Source organism: Bufo bufo, chromosome 6 (assembly GCF_905171765.1).
Source record: "Bufo bufo chromosome 6, aBufBuf1.1, whole genome shotgun sequence".
In the NCBI taxonomy this organism is placed as follows: domain Eukaryota; kingdom Metazoa; phylum Chordata; class Amphibia; order Anura; family Bufonidae; genus Bufo; species Bufo bufo.
The window spans coordinates 198,848,583-198,870,794 of NC_053394.1; positions in this window are offsets into that span (position 1 = coordinate 198,848,583).

A 22,212-nucleotide genomic window follows, 5' to 3' on the forward strand; every position below is an offset into this window, starting at 1 on the left:
TCTAAAAAATTTTACGCATTTGGATTCCGTGAGGGGTATGGTGAGTTCATGTGAGATTTTATTTTTTGACACAAGTTAGTGGAATATGAGACTTTGTAAGAAAAAAAATAATAATTTCCGCTAACTTGGGCCAAAAAAATGTCTGAATGGAGCCTTACAGGGGGGTGATCAATGACAGGGGGGTGATCAATGACAGGGGGGTGATCAGGGAGTCTATATGGGGTGATCACCCCCGTCATTGATCACGCCCCTGTAAGGCTCCATTCAGACGTCCGTATGCGTTTTGCGGATCCGATCCATGTATCAGTGGATCCGTAAAAATCATACGGACATCTGAATGGAGCCTTACAGGGGGGGTGATCAATGACAGGGGGGTGATCAGGGAGTCTATATGGGGTGATCACCCCCCTGTCATTGATCACCCCCCTATAAGGCTCCATTCAGATATCCGTATGTGTTTTGCGGATCCGATCCATGTATCCGTGGATCCGTGAAAATCATACGGACATCTGAATGCAGCCTTACAGGGGGGTGATCAATGACAGGGGGGTGATCAATGACAGGGGGGTGATCAGGGAGTCTATATGGGGTGATCACCCCCCCTGTAAGGCTCCATTCAGACGCCTGTATGTGTTTTGCGGATCCGATCCATGTATCCGTGGATCCGTAAAAATCATACGGACATCTGAATGCAGCCTTACAGGGGGGTGATCAATGACAGGGGGGTGATCAGGGAGTCTATATGGGGTGATCACCCCCCTGTCATTGATCACCCCCCCTATAAGGCTCCATTCAGATATCCGTATGTGTTTTGCGGATCCGATCCATGTATCCGTGGATCCGTAAAAATCATACGGACATCTGAATGCAGCCTTACAGGGGGGTGATCAATGACAGGGGGGTGATCAATGACAGGGGGTGATCAGGGAGTCTATATGGGGTGATCACCCCCCCTGTAAGGCTCCATTCAGACGCCTGTATGTGTTTTGCGGATCCGATCCATCTATCAGTGGATCCGTAAAAATCATGCGGACATCTGAATGGAGCTTTACAGGGGGGTGATCAATGACAGGGGGGTAATCAATGACAGGGGGGTGATCAGGGAGTCTATATGGGGTGATCACCACCGTCATTGATCACGCCCCTGTAAGGCTCTATTCAGACGTCCGTATGCGTTTTGCGGATCCGATCCATCTATCAGTGGATACGTAAAAATCATGCGGACGTCTGAATGGAGCTTTACAGGGGGGTGATCAATGACAGGGGGGTAATCAATGACAGGGGGGTGATCAGGGAGTCTATATGGGGTGATCACCACCGTCATTGATCACGCCCCTGTAAGGCTCCATTCAGACGTCCGTATGCGTTTTGCGGATCCGATCCATCTATCAGTGGATCCGTAAAAATCATGCAGACGTCTGAATGGAGCTTTACAGGGGGGTGATCAATGACAGGGGGGTAATCAATGACAGGGGGGTGATCAGGGAGTCTATATGGGGTGATTAGGGGCTAATAAGTGGTTAATAAGTGACAAGGGGGGGGTGTAGTGTAGTGTGGTGCTTGGTGCTACATATTGCTGAGCTATCTGTGTCCTCTGGTGGTCGATCCAAACAAAACGGACCACCAGAGGACCAGGTAGCAGGTATATTAGACGCTATTATCAAAACAGCGTCTAATATACCTGTTAGGGGTTAAAAAAATCACATCTCCAGCCTGCCAGCGAACGATCGCCGCTGGCAGGCTGGAGATCCACTCGCTTACCTTCCGATCCTGTGAACGCGCGCGTTCACAGGAAATCTCGCGTCTCGCGAAATGACGCATATATGCGTGACTCTGCGCAGCGCTGCCTCCTCCGGAACGCGATCCTGCGTTTGGCGGTCCGGAGGTGGTTAAACTCCTTCACTGTATTTGCAGCTACCACTTCTGCAGGAAGGCTATTCCATGCATCCACTACTCTCTCAGTAAAGTAATATTTCCTGATATTACTTTTAAACCTTTGCCCCTCTAATTTAATACTATGTCCTTTTGTAGCAGTTTTTCTTCTTTTAAATATTCTCTCCTCTTTTACCTTGTTGATTCTCTTTATGTATTTAAAAGTTTCTATCATATCCCCTCTGTCTCGTCTTTCTTCCAAGCTATACATGTTAAGGCCCTTTAATCTTGTGTGAATACACAAGCACTGACTCCATATATGGACATACAGGGCGGGACACAGGAAGAGGCTGCATCGCATCGCTGACATGGAGGTGTATAAGTGTTTTTGTTTTTATTTATACCCGACTGCCATGGGGGGAGCGGGAGGCACTTGATACTGGCACATGGGGGAGGGGGGTTGGCACCTGATACTGGCACATGGGGGGGAGGGGGGTTGGCACCTGATACTGGCACATGGGGGGTTGGCACTATGATACAGGCACATGGGGGGAAGGAGAGAGGCACCTGATACTGGCACATGGGGGGGTTGGCACTATAATACTGGCACATGGGGGGAAGGAGAGAGGCACTTGATACTGGCACATGGGGGGGGAGAGGCACTTGATACTGGCACTTTTGGGGGGGGAGATGGCACTATGATACTGGGACAAGGGAGGAAGGAGAGAGGCACTTGATACTGGCACTTTTTTTTGGGGGGGGGGGAGATGGCACTATGATACTGGGACATGGGGGGGAGGAGAGAGGCACTTGATACTGGCACTTTTTTTGGGGGGGGAAATGGCACTATGATACTGGGACATGGGGGGGATAGGCACTTGATACTGGCACGTGGGAGGGGGGGTTTGGCACTTGATACTGGCACATGGGTGGGTTTGGCACTATGATACTGGCACATGGGGGGGAGAGGCACTTGATACTGGCACTTTTTTGGGGGGGGAGATGGCACTATGATACTGGGACATGGGGGGGAAGAGAGAGGCACTTGATACTGGCACATGGGGGGGAGAGAGGCACTTGATACTGGAACATGGGGGGGAGTTGGCACTTGATACTGGCACATGGGTGGGTTTGGCACTATGATACTGGCACATGGGGGGAGAGAGGCACTTGATACTGGCACTTTTTTGGGGGGGAAGATGGCACTATGATACTGGGACATGGGGGGAAGAGAGAGGCACTTGATACTGGCACATGGGGGGGTTTGGCACTATGATAATGGCACATGGGGGGTGGGAAGGAGAGAGGCACTTGATACTGGCACATTGGGGGGGAGATGGCATTATGATATCGGGACATGTGGGGGGGGAGGGGAGAGGCACTTGTTACTGGCACATGATGGGGGGGCATCTATGGGGACACTTACTGGCACATTATTGGGGGGCATTATGGGGGACACTAGGCCGGCAGCCTATCAGAGGCCGGACACTGAGGGCATCTACTGGGGCACTATATATGGGGCATTTTATACTGGTACATTATGGGGGGCACTAGCAGGAAGGGGGGAGAGTAGCACTATGGGGGAATTTACTGGGGGCACTATATAGGGGTATTTTATACTGGGACATTATGGGGGCACAGACTATGGGGACATTAGCTCAACTGGGGGCATTACAAGGGGGTATTTTTGCGCTGTCACATTATAAGGAGAATTATTTCTACTGGGGGGGGCATTATGGTGGGCTTTATTACTCCCCCATGGTATGACCCCCTAGTAGCAGCACCATCCTCTCCCTGCTCTGCTATTCCTCTGCCCCTTCTCCAAATCCTTATTATGAAATCTTTCTCATTAGGATAAAACACAACATCAGTTCCACCGCGCCCCCGGCCAAAGTGTTGAAGTGGCGTCCGAGATCCCCAAGGGCCAAGCCAAGTAATTGTAAGTTTTCATATGAAATATGTTTATGTTATACACATATAGCATACACTGTGCCACACAATATACAGTATACCTCTACACTGTGTAGTCTGTTCTATAAGCACCATTGCTTTGTGGCGGCGGACAGAAAATAATCTGTAAGTGCCCCTCCCGAGACCAGGCTCTGACTGCTAGGGGTGGTCTGCTGAGCTAACGGATGCCCCCTATGGCAGTAGCACCACCATAGCCCCCATATATGGCTAAAAAATTATTGCTTCGGGGGGGGGGGGGGGGGGGGTGACACCATTTTCTACCGCACCGGGTGACACCAGCCCTAGCAAACGCCACTGCACATACTGATGATTCAGAGCAGGGAGCGGCAGGCGGCAGCAGTACGTGACAGGAGGCGGGAGGACAGGAGGAGCTGCGCTGCAGGCGGCAGCAGTAGAGAAGAGGCAGAGCAGCAGCACGTCAGGTCCAGCACCAGCGGTCCAGCGCCCAGCCCAGCGCAGAGTGTGGTACTGGTAGCTAGTAACTACTTTGTGAGGTACTAATGAAAAATGTCTACTCTGGGGCAATAAAGGGGCATAACTAGTGTGTGGAGTGTGGACACTAATGGGGAATAATAACATTTTACTGTGTGGGGGCAATAAGGGAGCATAACTACTGTGAAGGGGGAATAATGGAGCATAACTACTGTTTGGGGGAACTAAGGGGCATACCTACTGAGTGAGTGGGACGTCCGACGTTGTGTGGTGAGTGTAGGCGTCTTACAAGCCGCTGCTGAGGGAGGGGTTGTGGGGAAGTTGCTCTGGGCATTCATAAATTTGCTCTGGCTGGGGCCCATACATTTCTAGCCACTGTCTGCGCCTTCCTGGCCACTGTCTGTACCCCTGGGCCCTGGCCCTTATCTGTGCCCCCCTGCCTTTGTCTGCACCCCTGGCCCCTGTGTGCACCTCCCTGGCCCCTGTGTGCACCTCCCTGGCCCTTTCAGTGTTCCCCTGGCCTTATCTGCGCCCCCCTGGCCCTGGCCTGTGCCCCCGGCCCTTGTCTGTGCCAAAGGAGTGGGGTTTACACAGAAGGAGGAAGGTGCGAAGCGCGCTGGGGGGGCCCTTACAAATATTTGCTGTGGGGCCCAGTCACTTCTAGTTACGCCCCTGGCCTACAGTAAAAATTTTATCCAGTGACTGCCTACTGTACCTCCAGCCAAATCACGGTAAGTTATTTTCTGTCAGATGAATGCCTAATTTTTGGGGCCTGTACTGGCCTACAGTAAAATTTTTATCCAGTGACCGCCTAATGTACCTCCAGCTAGATAAATCACAAATTCTTTACTGTTAGGTAAAAGCCTAATTTTTGGGGCCTGTACTCTAGTGGCCTACAGTAAAATTTTAATCCAGTGACCGCCTAATGTAACTCCAGACACATCATCACAAGAACTTTTCTGCCATATGAATGTCAAATTTTTGGGGCCTGTACTGGCCTACAGTAAAAATTTTAGCCAGTGATCGACTAATGTACCTCCAGCCACATAATCACAAGTTCTATTCTATCAGGTTAATGCCTTATTTTTGCGGCCTGTACTGACCTACAGTATAATTTTAATCCAGTGACCGCCTAATTCACCTCTAGCCACATAATCCCAAACAAGTTCTTTGCTGTCAGGTAAATTCCTAATTTTTGGGGCCTGTACACTAGTGGCCTACAATTAAATTTTTATCCAGTGACCACCTACTCTACCTCCAGCCACATCATCACAAGTTATATTCTGTTAGTTGAATACCTAATTTTTGGAGCCTGTACTGGCCTACAGTAAAATTTTTAGCCAGTAAACACCTAATGTACCTATAGCAACATCATCAGAATTTCTTTTCTGTCAGGTTAATGTCTAATTTTTGGGGCCTATACTCCAGTGGCTTACAGTAACATTTTTATTCAGTGAATGCCTACTGTACCTCCAGCCACATCATCACAAGTTCTTTTCTGTCAGGTGAATGCCTAATTTTTTGGGCCTTTACTCAAGTGGCCTACAGTAAAGTTTTTATGCAGTGAATGCCTAATGTTCCTCCAGCCACATGATTAGACGTTCTTTTCTGTCAGGTAAATGCCTAATATTTGAGGCCTGTACTGGCCTACAGTAAAATTTTTAGCAAGTGACCGCCTAATGTACCTCCAGCCACATCATCACAAGTTCTTTTCTGTCAGGTGAATACCTAATTATTTGGGCCTGTACTGGCCTACATTAAAATTTTTATCCAGTGAAGACCTAATGTACCTCCAGCCACATCATCAGAATTTCTTTTGTTAGGTGAATGCCTAATTTTTGGGACCTGTATTCCAGTGGCCTACAGTAAAAATTTTCTGCAGTTAATGCCTTATATATCTTCAGCCACATCATTACAAGTTCTTTTCTGTCAGTTTAATGCCTTATTTTTGGGGCCTGTACTGGCCTACAGTAAAAATTGTATCCAGTGAGCGCCTAATGTACCTCCAGCCACATCATCACAATTTCTTTTCTGTAAGGTTAATGCCTTATTTTTGGGGCCTGTACTGTCCTGCAGTAAAATTTTTATCGAAGTGACCGCCTAATGTACCTCCAGCCACATCATCACAATTTCTCTTCTGTCAGGTGAATACCTAATTTTTAGTGCCTATACTGGCCAACAGTAAAATTTTTATCCATTGATCGCCTTATGTACCTCCAGCCACCTAATCACAAGTTCTTTTCTTTCAGGTAAATGCCTAATTTGTGGGGCCTGTACTCTAGTGGCCTACATTAACATTTTTATCCAGTTAACGCCTAATGTACCTCCAGGCACATCATCACACGTTCTCTTCTGTCAGGTGAATGCCTAATTTTTGGGGCCTGTACTGGCCGACAGTAAAATTTTTATCTAGTGACCGGCTAATGTACCTCCAGCCACATAATTGCAAGTTCTTTTCTGTCAGGCGAATGCCTAATTTTTGGGGCCTGCACTTCAGTTGCCTACAGTAAGATTTTTGTACAGTGACCGCCTAATGTACCTCCAGCCACATAATCATAAGTTCTTTTCTGTCAGATAAATGCTTAATTTTTGGGGCCTGTACTGTAGTGGCTTGCAGTAAACTTTTTATCCAGTGACCACCTAATGTACCTCCAGCCACATAATTGCAAGTTCTTTTCTGTCAGTCGAATGCCTAATTTTTGGGGCCTGCACTTCAGTTGTCTACAGTAAAATTTTTATCCAGTGACCGCCTAATGTACCTCCAGCCACATAATCTCAAGTTCTTTTTTGTCAGTTTAATGCCAATTTTTTTTGGCCTGTATTCATGTGGCCTATAGTAAAATTTTTATCCAGTGACTGCCTAGTGTACCTCCACTTACATCATCACAAGTTCTTTTCTGTAAGGTTGATGCCTTATTTTTGGGGCCTGTACTGGCCTATAATAAAAATTGTATCCAGTGAGCGCCTAATGTACCTCCAGCCACATCTTCACAATTTCTTTTCTGTCAGGTTAATGCCTTATTTTTGGGGCCTGTACTGTCCTGCAGTAAAAAAATTTATCGAAGTGACCGCCTAATGTACCTCCAGCCACATCATCACAATTTCTTTTCTGTCAGGTGAATACCTAATTTTTGGTGCCTATACTGGCCAACAGTAACATTTGCATCCATTTAACAGCCTAATGTACTTCCAGCCACATAATCACAAGTTTTTTTCTGTCAGGTGATTGCCTAATTTTTGGGGCCTGTACTGGCCTACAGTAAAATTTTTATCCATTGATCGCCTTATGTACCTCCAGCCACCTAATCACAAGTTCTTTTCTTTCAGGTAAATGCCTAATTTGTGGGGCCTGTACTCCTGTGGAGTAAAATAAAAAATTTCTAGGCTCCAGCAGAGCACAGTTAGAGTTTTTCTTTAAGATGCATGAAAATGGCCCTTGATTAAAGTAGTTATTTTTATTGAAATTTTTTGTGGAAATTTTGCCAATAATCCCCCTCTGCTATTTCATTGTCCATATTGTGGAACTTTTTGTGCACTTCTGGTAAGTATTTGGTGGCTGCAAATATGACCTAAAGGTTTTTCAGGTTAGCCTGCCAATAAAGTCAAAGGCGTCCGCCGCGAATTTGCTGTTCGCGAAAAATTTGATCGCGAATGCGCGTTCGCGAACCGTCCCGGCCGATGCTCACCCATCACTTCTTCTGTTTTCCTATCTTCTTTCAATTTGGAACAGCCTACAACATGGGGCAGCTTTTAGGTTTTTTACAGGGCCACTTTAAGTTCCCACTCTGCCCCTCCATGAAGTTACCCAACTGGAATGTGAAAGACGAACGGGAAGCATATCAAGACATATGAAATATATTACTAAAAATTAGGGTTATTCCACTAAATATTGATTTCTGGACTCCACCTAAGTTTAAATATTAGTACTGTGTAGTCTATATATTTTGTTTTCTAAGTAGTATTTAAGGTCTTATATTACTGTAACTGTTTTGTTACTTGACTAGTTTTCTATATAGTATGAATTACAGCTTTCCTGTTTAATGTTCAAACTTAATATTCAGGTTTCTGTATAATTTCAATCCCAGAAATGTGTTTAGTAATTAATATTCATATTATACACCATGCATGGTGAACAGCCCCAGAAAAAGACAATAACAATTGACTTTAATTATCAGTGTTTAATGGTGCAGAATAACACAGGGCAGGGAAAGAAGTAAATAATTACTGCCAGAACTATGAAGAGTAACTTTCATATCAAATCAAAGTGTGGGAGTCTGACGATATTAACCTATTCAAGCCCCACACTGAGCTTTATTGTCATAAATATGTGTACATGCTGTTAGTAAAGCATTGTTGACTTGTAGAGATCATAAAAATTGTTACTAATTTCCCAAAAGTTTGGGTATTCAGCAAATCTAAAACTTTAGCGATTTGTCATGCACGAGTCTCTCAAAATGGCAGCTGCCATTTACAGATCAGAAGACAGAAAAGATGAAGGATCACATGAAGAGAGAATCGATTCAAAACTAAATCAAATTATAAAAAATTTCTAGTGTTGGTCGAACATGCTCGGCACATCGCGGTGTTCGGCCGAATACCGAGTGTGCTCGAGCGCGATGCTCGAGTCTCCTCCCAGCACGTTTGTTGGCTGCTACACAGCCAATAAATGTGCAGGTAAGTACCGCCATTCACTGTTGTGCTGTAGCCATGTAGGCTGTTGGCATTACAGTGATTGGCTGGCCGGAACGAGTCATTGGGTGCTAAATAGCACCTGATGACACATGTTCGGCTCAGTATTAGTCAGGGAGAGCTGGAGAGCAGAGGGGAGAGATAGTGTAGGGATTGAAATAGCAATATTTTAGTTTTTATACTTGTTATAGACCCAAAAGTCCTTTTAAGGACTATTGTGTGTGGCAGCAATATATATTTTTAGTGCAACCTGTACTAAATGGCTAAAACATGTTAGAGACCCAAAAGTCCCTTTAAGGACTATAGTTGTATCTTGCAGCAATATATATTTTTAGCGCAACCTGTGCTAAATAGCTTGCAATTGTTTGGCCGGTGCAGACAGCGACATGATCTGCGCTACATCTCCTGTCTAACGTGTGCGCAGCCTAAAAATATCTGTGACATCCAGTGTACTTTTTCCGTAGACAGTCTCTGCTTCGGACAGTTACATTACCTGTGCTACATCTCCTGTATAACGTTTGCATATCCGAAATATCAGTGAAATTCAGTCAAATTTTCTTGCTGCTGGTGGCAGCGACATTACCTGCGCTACATCTCCAGTAGAACGTTAGCGCATCCGAAATATCAGTGACATTCAGTGTAATTTTTTTCGCCGCTGGTGACAGCGACATTATCTGCGCTACATCTCCTGTATAACGTTTGCATATCCGAAATATCAGTGACATTCAGTCTAATTTTTTTGCTGCTACATCTCCTTTATAACTTTTACCCATACTAAATATCAGTGACATTAATTCAGTGTAATTTTTTTATTAGCCGCTGGTGACAGCGACATTACTTGCGCTTTACCTCCTTTATAATGTTTGTGCATCCTAAATATCAGTGACATTTATTCAGTGTAATTTTTTATTAGCCGGTGGTGACAGGGACATTACTTGCGCTATACCTCCTGTATAACGTTTGTGCATCCTAAATACCAGTGACATTCATTCAGTGTAATTTCTAATTAGGCGGTGGTGATAGCGACATTACTTGCGCTATACCTCATGTATAACGTTTGTGCAACCTAAATATCAGGGACATTAATTCAGTGTAATTTTTTATTAGGCGATGGTGACAGCGACATTACTTGCGCTATACCTCCTGTTTAACATGTGCACATCCTAAAAATATCTGTGACATTCTGTGTACTTTATTTGGGCATACACTTACAAAACCTGTGCTACTGTATGTGTAACAGCAAAGAGAGGAAAAAAACAGAGTGTGTCAATCAACCAGATTACCCCTTTGGTAAACACCTCCAAGGGAATTGTGAATGAGAAGCACAGAAGGGCGCCAGAGATCGAACTAGGGTTAGGAAAAAATCTGAGACAGAGAAGAGAGATTGGGAAACAGAGGGATAAAGCAGGCTGCCAGTGTAGGTTATTGTGAAGTATAGATACTATCACAATAAGTGGTAAGATATGAAACAAGAAAAAAAATATTAAAAAAACACCAAAAGAAGGTGTCCGGCGCCACGCACCTCTATATGTATCAGCTAAAAAGAAATAGGTTCAGTGTATACTCACTAGTATATGATGCATATAGAAATAAAATACATATAGAAATAAAGTGTAGAATGCAACACCTTAGATATAAGGACTCGTCATAGGTTATCCGTAAAATTAACAGCATAAATAGCGGAACTTACTTCACCAGGGAGGAATCCAATAGAATAAGCTCAAAACACCCATTGGATTTACCCCCCTCGCCTGGATCACACGTAGAGTCACAGGATGAAAACAGCAGGTCCACAATCGGATCTTCTTGAAACTTCCTTTATTGAAAATACAGGCAAAATGATGAGCTCAACGCGTTTCGGGGTCTTCCAGACACCCCTTCCTCAGGAGCAATGATATAAAGTAGTAAAGAAAGATTTCACAAACAAATCCACGCTTAAAGTAACGTCGCTTCCGGTTCCTGCAAGGGCCGAAAGTGGCGGTGCGTTCCACAGTGGAACGCAATGGATCAACTTCAAGAATGACCATATAGTAACTCAGTCTTAAGAAAAGTTTTTAGCAAGGTCCCCTCAATGGTGTGCCTTTAGGAAAGGACACATACCTGCAGCACGAAGGTCAACTCCATTTCTTGCAGCCTGCCGTCACTTCCGGTATCGGACTAAACCGGAAGTGCCCATGCGTTCCACAGTGGAACGCATCCAATGCAATGACACTCGATTGGCGCTCCTGTGAAGAGTTTCGGATGGAATTTTTTTTACCTATAGTGTTCATATTGATAACTTAAGAGGCCGGTCGACAGGATCTTATAAATTTCCGGACGATATTATATAGGAAAAGTAGGGGGGCCTAAAATTGCAAAGTCCGGATAAACCGGAAGTGCCCATGCGTTCCACAGTGGAACGCATCCGATGTAATAACACTCAATGGGCGCTCCTATGAAGAATTTCAGAGGGGATTTTCGACCTATCATGTTCATATTGATATTAATAAGTTAAAAGGCTGGTTAACAGGGATTTATAGATTTCTTGGCGGTATTGTATAGAAAAAATAGGGGACCTTAGATTGCATAATCCGGATACCCCTAATATCCGCTAGAGGGCGCCCGTTACTGCTAGCTATGTACAAAAGGAGGGGGATAAACATAAAAAGATGAAATTTTCTGGAATATTCTGGATCTCCAAAAAATATATACATAGAAATATAGGTATAAATATAGCAGGGCTAAGTGGTATAACCCTAAATGGAAATATAGATATAGGGATGTATATACAGTGGGATGCGAAAGTTTGGGCAACCTTGTTAATCGTCATGATTTTCCTGTATAAATCGTTGGTTGTTACGATAAAAAATGTCAGTTAAATATATCATATAGGAGACACACACAGTGATATTTGAGAAGTGAAATGAAGTTTATTGGATTTACAGAAAGTGTGCTATAATTGTTTAAATAAAATTAGGCAGGTGCATAAATTTGGGCACTGTTATCATTTTATTGATTCCAAAACCTTTAGAACTAATTATTGGAACTCAAATTGGCTTGGTAAGCTCAATGACCCCTGACATACATACACAGGTGAATCCAATTATGAGAAAGACTATCTAAGGGGGTCAATTGTAAGTTTCCCTCCTCTTTTAATTTTCTCTGAAGTGTAGCAACATGGGGGTCTCAAAACAACTCTGTCGGGTATTTATTTCATATAAGATATGAAATCATAAAAATTATGATTTCATATTTTTATGAAATATGAAAAATTTAAAATTTAAAATTTAATTGGCGGACATATAAACGCCAGTTCTTTTATTGATGAGATCTAAAGTTAATTTGTGCAGATAATGAAACAGGGTGCAATTAATTATATAAAATATAATTTATTACAAATAAATACATGCAGTAAAAATGGCATACAAATGAATATAAGGATAATATCAAAATTGACCACAAGATGATGCTCACTTAATTTAGTACACCAAGTACAATACAATGTTATTCAAATTATTATCAAATTATTACCGATTATTGAAATATTATAATGTAACAATAACAACAAAACAATAGAAATGAATCTGTGGAAAATCCCTTAGGCTCAATCAAAGAATATGGCAGTAAGAGACACCTTATAAATACGCCCGTTGGCCTAACTACGGATAATAATATCCGATCAGAGATTTCACTCTGATATCAATATTACAGGAATTATAATGATGTGCACGTTCATTAAAATTTCCCATAAAATTATTGTTTTAACAATATTGACCCACTAATAATGGGGTCTCAACTATATGCCAATTGGAGCGATTTATAATTACTGCAAATGAAATAGATTATACATTACCCCTGGCTTTGGGACAAAGAGCTTTTTAGAATGGACCCAGCTTTCCAAGATTTAGATATGTCCCGTCTTGTGTGAAGTGATGCTGATGAATGAATCTTTGTGAAGTCCTTGTGAAGTTTTTCTTTTGTGAAGTTTGTGAAGTGTCTGTGAAGAAGTTCCTTTGCTCTCCCAAAACTGGATCAGATATCCCAATCCTTATCTATGCCCATCCCCTCTTGGATTAGGGATTACCAATTAGATAAGGTGGGTGTGACGTATGTTAAACATGGGGATGATGTCATCTAATTGACATTCCTAAGAAACTTCTGCCCATCTACCACTTGATGGCACTGTTGTATCATATAACAATTTTGAATATTTTAAGAATTAACATATATACAGATTGTTTTATTACTACTTAAACTTTGCCCTTTCACACCTTAAATCAATTAGGAGGGGCTCTTTCTGACACTTTGCTCAGACTGACTGGCGGTATCAGAAGTTTCCCTAATCCCTGAATTTATGGGGCAGATAGGAGTAATGATGGTTTTTCTGGTTTGTGTACCTTAACTGTCTTCAGCTATTGAGTAATGATGTTTGAAATAACATCAGCTCCTCTAAAATAAACCCTATTTAAGAAATTTCCACTTAAACACATGTTATATCCCCTAGAATATACCCTCTCAGTGAGATATAGACATATAAAGATACATTAATAATATTTGGTTATAATACATCAATATTGCATAGTATATATGAATCATTAATAAGTTCAAACGCTAAATAAATGCACACAGGAATATATCTATATGCGAATATATGAATAGATATCTGTTCCACACCACATGTGTTTTATGGACGTCTCTTATCAGATCATGGTTTAGCCATGAAACACCCATTGTTCCTCAGACAGACAAGTTTAGAGAAACCTGTGTAGATAAATTCATGTCTCTAAACAATAATAAAAGTATAGTCTTCTCTATATATTCACTTTTAACACATTGAACTTGCTATGAACCCATCTTGGTTTTTTTCAGGTTCATGCTGATCACATGTTGTTAAAGGCAATGATCATCCATATAATTAATATGGTATCATCAGATACATTGTACACTTATGAAAATGCACAACAAATCCCCCTTCATTCCAAAATATTCCATAAAATGTGAATGTATTTGGAATGCTTAAAAGGGCTTTTCATATATCTTCTTCGATGCGTAGACTTGGCTTATAATGTTCTAACCAGAGCTTGACTAAAGTTCTTCTGGAGAACCTTATCTAACGCATGACTTGGATGGTCAACAAACTCAACCATCCCATAGATCCTGCAAAACAGGATATAAGTTCGATAAAGGTTTGTTTTGATTCTCCATCTCCACGTGAATGTTTAATAGGTTCCTTTTCAATGAACCAATTTCAAGTTCCAATATCTTGATGGAGATGGAATCGGCAACTGTCATACCGGTAGTAATAACAGTGCCCACTACGCCAAAGATTATGGCGGCTACGACTGCAAAAACATGAATCACTTTGGTTTGTAGAAAACTGTTCTCTGGTCAAAGTCTTCCTTGCTTGCTCCAGGATTTGCGTAATCCGTTCTTGGGAATATCCGATGTGCATCTGGTACCAGGCTTGGATTTCCGGTGACTGGATTTTGGATATGTTGAATTGCCTTTCGACAAAAATGCGTGGATCCAGGCTGATGTAGACCTTCTGGGATAATATCCTCTTGTTCGTCAAGATGAACCCCGCTGTATCTTGTAGCATGATCCCCGATGAAGGACCTGGCACAGCAATCGGCTCAGCATGGAACTCCTTCCCCAAGATCAAGACGACGTAGATAATGGCAATCATCTTTGATGACATCTTACGTCTATAAAATATTGTATGACACATATGAGTATATACATTTTTATTTTTAACTTTATCCTGCAAGAAAAGAGTTACTAATACCATATACCTCTGATTGGCATAAGTTCTTTTCTTGGACAGAGTAAGTTCTGGTTTCAGAGGTGAGTTAGGAGACATTTTGTTACAGAGGAAACATACATCAGGATGGGTTAGTATGCGTTAAAGATGTAGAATAACAGATAACGTTTTTCCGTTCATACGATACCAATCCTTATTTCCGTTTTTAGCTGGAACCATAAAGTCTTTTCACCTCTTTTCATCCAACTCCTTCAATCTCTCGAAGTCGTGCACTAGGATGACAAAAACGTAGCTGATTAATGTGCACCCATTTTTCAATAAATTCATCCCCCTTAGGGATTTTAATCTTGTACACCACTGGAGATAATTTGTCAGTGATGACATAGGGACCTTTCCAGGAAGGTAGGAATTTTCTCTCCTTCACTTGATTCCGAGCGAAGTTATAGAGATATATACCCGATCGGAAATTTGATACTCCTTCTGTGTAGTCTTCAGATCATAGTATGTCTTAGCACTCACTGCGGCTTTCTCTATATTTTTCTGGGCGAACGCAAAAGCATGTTGAAGGTGCTTGCGTAAATTTTCCACATACTGATGCGACGTTGTAGCATTGATCAAGTTATGGTCTGTTGTCCTGTAAAGTAAATGCTGGGGTAACACCATCTTCCTTCCCGTGATCATCTCGAAGGGAGAAAGTTTAGTTGCTGCGCTTGGGGTGGCTCTGATGGCCATAAGCACCAAAGGCAACTTGACATCCCAGTCTTTACCAGATTCATTGACAAACTTTTTCAGGATGTTCACAATGGACTGGTTGTAACGTTCTACTCCACCACTAGAGGCTGGTCGATAAGCTATATGTAGCTTCCTCTTTATCCCCAGGATTTCCCACATCTTTGTCATCATCTCACTGGTGAAGTGACTTCCACGATCGGATTCGATGCGCTGGGGAAGACCAAATCTAGAAAATACATGGTTAATGAGTAGAGATGCACATGCGCTTGAACTGCATGTTTTTCACGGCAAACATTCCACCCATTTGGTGAACAGACAAGTTACGGTTAACATATACTTGTTGCCTCTTGATGAGGTTGTTACTGGTCCAATGAAGTCAATTTGGATGTCTGACCATGGCATGGACATCCCCCTTTTCATCAATGGTGCCCGATGAGTGGGTCCTTGTGGCTGGAATTGAGGGCAGATTAGACATCCCTGACAATATGTTCGCACATCTTGCAACATATGTGGCCAGTAAGCGTAGTCCCGTAGTAACTCGTACGTTATTTTCTCACCTCGATGACCAGCTGTTGGGGCATCATGTGCATGTTGTAACATCAGACCTCGGTATGCTGCAGGTACTATCCATTGCGTGATACCATTCTTGGAGGTTCTTATCAGCAGTTCATCCAGTAATGAGATTTGGGACTTACCTTTCATCAAAATTTGTAACTCCTCCTTACCCACACAGTCTTCCGTGGTTATGGGGAAGTTGTGTGGATCCTCAATGTGCTTATAAAAGAGACCAATAATTGGATCCCCCTTTTGGCTTGCAATGAGATCCTCACTAGGGGAATTTTGGCTCCACTGCGCCACATTGGCTTCAGTTCCCTTTTGGGCCTGACTCCTTGTCATAGCATCCACTTGGATAGTTCCCATGAGGTCATCAACGTCAAAGACTTCTCCGTCAAAGGTTGCTTGCTTGGCAAGGGAATCCGCTAGGTCATTCCCCTCTTTATCCATGCCTGGATATTTTGAATGACCTCTTACCTTCTTCCAATAAATGGTAAGACTGTGGGCGGTAACCATCTCATCAATTTTACAAAACATCTTTCCATGCTTTACTGGCTTGTTATTACTTCTCATCCAGTCTGATCTTTTCCATCCGGGAAAGTACTCCACAAAGCTGTTACGAATATAGTCAGAATCTGTGATGATTACAAACTCCTTAACATCATATTCGATAGCCATTTGTACGGCTTTGTACACAGCAGTAAGTTCTGCAACTTGGCTGCTTTTGGAACCAATCTTGTATCCAACGGATACATCCAGGAATGTATTATTCCATACGACTCCAATACCTGCAACCAATGTACGTTCGGATCCTTCATCGATATGGAAGGAGCAGCCGTCTACGTACACACATGGTAACAAGTTGCAATTCTCCTCTTCATAGGATTTATATGGTGATGAAGATTGTTCATCCAGGAAATCATTTTCCGTTGACTCACCTTTACGTTCCGTATGGGTACAGTCATGGAGTTCTGCTAATCCTTGAGCAACTGGGTTTTTATTATTTTGTTTGTACCTGATTTCTAATGGCCATCCCATTAAGGACATTGTCCAGGCGGTTATCCTGCTGTTTGACAAGTTTCCATCTCTTATACGATCACTCTGCAAGTATTGCAGTGGCTGATGTGCGGTCTCCACAATGATCCTTTCGCCTTGGATAAAACTCCTAAAATATTGCAAAGCCCACACAGTTGACAACAATGCTTTCTCACAATCATTGAATTTTACCTCAACCGGTGACAAGGACTTGCTGGCATAGGCGATGATCTTGTTTCGGTTTTCCTGTTTTTGGAAAAGAACTGCACTTATGCTTTTATTAGTGAAACCTGTTTCCACGAAGAAAGGTTTTCCCCCTTCTGGATAAGCAAGGCATGGAGCCTGGATAAGTTTGGCCTTGAGCTCGATTACAGCTTGCTCATGACGCTCACTCCATTCCCATTTTACTCCTTTCTTTAGCAACTGTAAAAGAGGTTTTGTAATTTCGGCATAATTATCTATGAACTTACGTGAGTAGTTCATCATGCCCAGGAATGATCTCAACTCCTTGAGATTTGTAGGAGATTTTGTCTGGGTCACTGCTTCCACCTTCTTTTTCTGTGGGTTAATTCCATCCGCAGTGACTTCATGACCTAGGAAATTAACCTTGGTCCGGCACCATTGAGCCTTCTGCAAAGAAAGTTTTACACCTGCTTTCCTCAGCTGGGTTAGTACATGCCTCAACTCCTGAATATGTTCGTCAAAAGTTGTACTTTTTATCAGGATGTCATCCACATAGGATAAAGTACCTCGTTCAGTGGCATCAGGCATTGCCTTATGCATGAACACTGCAAACTCATGGCCTGCATTTATGTACCCGAAGGGCAGTCGGGTCCATGCATACTGTCGTTTGCCAAATGTAAAGGCCAGTTTGTACTGATCCCTTTCATCTATCTTAATCGTCCAATATCCTTGTGCACAGTCAAGGGCAGTGAAGATTTTGGATCCTTGTATTTGTGCCAAACACTGGTCAATATATGGCACGAGCCATCCGGACATATAAACACGTTTGTTCAACTGTCTTAGGTCCGAGCAGAGACGAAATTGACCGTTAGGTTTGAGGACTCCAAGTATCGGATGATTGAATGAACTGTGTACTGGACGGATGATACCTTTCTTCTCCAAGTTTTTGACGATTTCCGATAGTGACTCGTAAGCCGCCAGCGGAAGTCGGTATTGTTTGACAAAAACAGGGGGTGCATCGGGATCTGTCTGGATTCTTGTAACGTGTAGGTCTGTTTCCCCACAGTCATAAGAATCCTTGGCGAACATCTCCTGGAACTCTGCGAAGAGCTCCTTTAGCCGTTGACGCTTTGACTCATCGGAGCATGCGTCAGCCATGGAGATTTGTTCTTCCACACGCTCCTGAAATTCTGGGAAAATCTCAGGCTGACTTAACTCGTAAGCTTCTTCAAGCTCACTAGTTAAATCGTTCTGGGTGTAGCATACCTTATCCTTTCCTGGCTGGTACGATTCATACTCTTTTTCATCGACCTCATGGTTGAAAACCAATGATGATTCTTCGATGTGGCATGTACCTTCTTCAGAGCTGAAAGGATAAACAGAGTGGATGTTAAATAACCCCTCAGGGGCTGAGGAAAAATGTTGTTCCTCTGTCAGGTATTCATCAGGAATTATTCCAATAACATCATTTTGGAATCCAAATGTGTAGTATTCCGAATCCATAGCCAAACCAATTACAGTGTCCTTTTGTAGGGATATGCTATGGGAAACCATGTTATGAATTACCATATGTAACGGATCCTGATAGATATTGATCAGGGGAGTAGGCTTTACCTTTAGGCCGAGTTGCTGTATTCTGTTGGATAAACAGATCAACGCGTCTGTGTTCTTCAGCTTCTGCCCCTTCTTTATTTTAATGGGTAGAAGAAATGGTTTGCATCCTTCAGGAATTTCAACTTTCTCAGCAACCATGATACTTACGGCATAGGGCATCTGTTGTCCCCATCGTAAGGCTTGTTCTATATCCTGGAATCCCTCTGGGTTTCCCGGCAATCTGGACCATAAGGTGTTATTCACCAGGTCAATCTGTACGGCAAATCGGTGCAGAAGGTCATTACCTATATACATTTGATACCGTGGTTCATTTATCACGATGAAAACGTGCTTCGTAGTTTTATTTCCTATGGAGATAGACAAAACGCATCTTGCAACCACATTATGACTTTGGGAATCTCCATCCAGATCATGAACCCATTGGTCCTGTGGAGAGAAACTTTTAATCATTTTAGGATTGGTGATCTGTTTCAAGAGTCCTAGGCTTATGTAACTTGCTTCGGATTTCAAATCCAACTTGGCAAATTTCACCCGGGCTATATTGTTTACCTGTACGGGAATCAATAAATTGTCATTGACATTTTTAATCCGTACCATCGATTGAATGTGCCTTGTCAGGTCCGCGACTTCGTGATTACCTCTTTCAAGAGAAATGGTTAATATATCATCATCCAGAGTTACCTTTTTGATTTTATCCCTCTGGATGGTAATGATGTGAGCGGCACCATTGACATCTTCCTCGGGTTTACCATTCTTCAGGATTGTGACCTCCGGTGTTTGATTGTTCCTGAAATGCACTTCAATAGAGCTAGGTTTCTCTTCAATCACATGACAACTGCGCTGTGCTTGTGTTTTGCAAGAGTATTCATAGGCAATGGGTGCCTTCACCTGAGTCCATACTGCTTCATTAATGAAATCAATTATGGGACTCAATCTTTTTAATAAATCGATTCCTATGATCATCCGATCATATGGAAGATCCACAATCAATGTGGGATGTCTAATTGTTTTCTTGCCAATCTTAAATGTCAACCAGGATGTTCCTTTTACCTGTAAGGCATCTCCACCTACACTTATCAAAGAGCCATCAAATGACCTTAATCGTGGCTTCTTTGATGTTAAATTCAAAATCTTTTGGAAATAACTGATAGATAAAATGGTGGCTTGTGATCCAGTGTCTATTAATCCTTTGATTGGTCCGATAAGTTCATTTTGGAGATATATATCCATAAAGTATCTGCCATCCACCTGGAACAAATCACAGAGAAAGTTAGGATGTTTACCCATCTGCTGTCTGAGAGGTTGACCTCTTTGCAGCTCCGTGACCTCTGCATTCCTGAGTCTCCCAGGACAAGCTGAAGGAGCAGCATCAGCCCCCGCCTTTGTGACAAGCTGTGTGACACCACAAGTCACAGCTGGCTCACGGCTAGATGCTGGAACGATGGGATTACACACTGGAACAGACATCTGGTCATATGAATTGACATCATTAGACTGTAAGACAAATGACATATTAGACATTTTCCCCCTGGCCCTAATTTCAGGGTCAGAGGTACTGCAAGGAAATATAGAATTATGAATCATATCAGATTCTACCACAATCAACTTAATATCCTTACAGTGGCCTGGGTTCTGACCCGGCCCAATTTGCTTTATGATGTTGAGCTGGGACCTGGAGTTGCCCCTAAAAAAGGCTCTGGCTGTTTTCCTGGAGATACCAATTTCCTCACAATGTCACTCAACTGGGCCACTTGTTCTGCCAGCTGATCAAACCTGTTTGGTCTGGGCACATTTTGGTTTTGCTGGGCACCCTGGTTATCGGTAGGTGACCTACTCCTGGGTGAATTTGAGGATTCCTGCCTATCTTCCCTCTGTTGTCTGGGTCTATTATCCCAGCGCCTGTAACCCTGATAATTCCTATAGTTATAGGGTCCATATCCTTGGGGGCCCCTATTGTAATAGGGACGGTAGTTAGACCTCCCATTACCTGAATTATTCCCCTCTGATCCATTAGTATTTTGGGGTTTGGTCTGTTTGGGCAGTCCTACCTGTTGTTGCTGGGCTTGTTGAGCAGGTCCTGTAGACTGAGGGAACCTTCGTGGCTGGCTTTCAAATCCCAAGCTAGGGTTTACCTTAGCTTCAGCTACCTTTTGCTCTGGGGATTTTTTAAACCTTCTCTCCTCTATTGCATGGCACTCACTGATATTATACAGCGTGGTGGCAGCCGTCACCAACCAATCCAAGGGGGCATCAATATCCAGATCTCTGGCTAAGTTAAATTTGATCTGGGTTGGCATAGCATCATAGAATAACTGTTTGAATTCTTCAGATTCCCATTTTGGGGATCTATATGCCAACCCATAGGCATTTTTGAGGACAGAGAGGAATTCACGGGGACTCTGATTGGGTCTACACGTAAGGCTATATATGTCCCGTTTTGCAGCAGTGGTGGTTCGGTATGGTCCGAATTCCAATTTAACCTCATGCAAAACACTTGGCCAATCTTGAATGCCTCTCTCCCCAAATGAGGTAAAGTAATGACGATACTTATCATCAAATGCCCATGGAAGGAATCTGATCCTGTCAGCATCAGAGTATAATTTTAAAGAATCCATAGTGGATTCATACAGTTCCAAGTGATTGGCTATCTGAGAAGAACCTTTCTTACAAAATTTGGATACTGTAGTATTCAAAAACTTAATTATGCTGGCGGAGCTCTGATCTTTATCTGAATATTGGGAATTTTTATTCCTAGAAACCACCTCAGCATATGTTGGTCGCCTGTGATCCTGTGGCAAGGAATAAGTCACATGCTTCCCTACACCACTGTCAAACTCACATGCACTTTCACAACTTTCATGAGACTTATACGGCACAGGTGATTTAACCCTAACATCTCTTCTCAGGGGAACATGTGGAGAGGAACTTCTAGGGGCTTCCATGTTATTGGCATCTAGTAAGGCGGTTGCAGTTTGGAATGCCCGACTCAATTGGGTGAATGCCTCCCGTGTAATCATGCCAACACTTTCAGGTTGCTGAGTATCTTGGATGGGGTCTGCTTTAAGAGCATGTGATGGCATGTCTGGATAGTGGGGAGTAAGACATGGAGGGTCAGGATATCCCACAGCGTTAGATGGATCCCTTTCAGCATTGACTATATTATGGGCTGATCCATCTGTCTGTTTAATTTTGGAATACTGGAGATATAAATCCTCTAAATCACTTTTTGCCTTTTGGTATGCATCATGGCTGTGACTAAGGTTGTACTCTAAGTCTTTGATCTTCGCTTCTGCGGATTGTAGTTCTGATTCTATCTTGGATACATATATTTTTGTACCCATTATAGACTCATACCTAACTTTTAAGAGAGTACTGACTGCCAACAATGC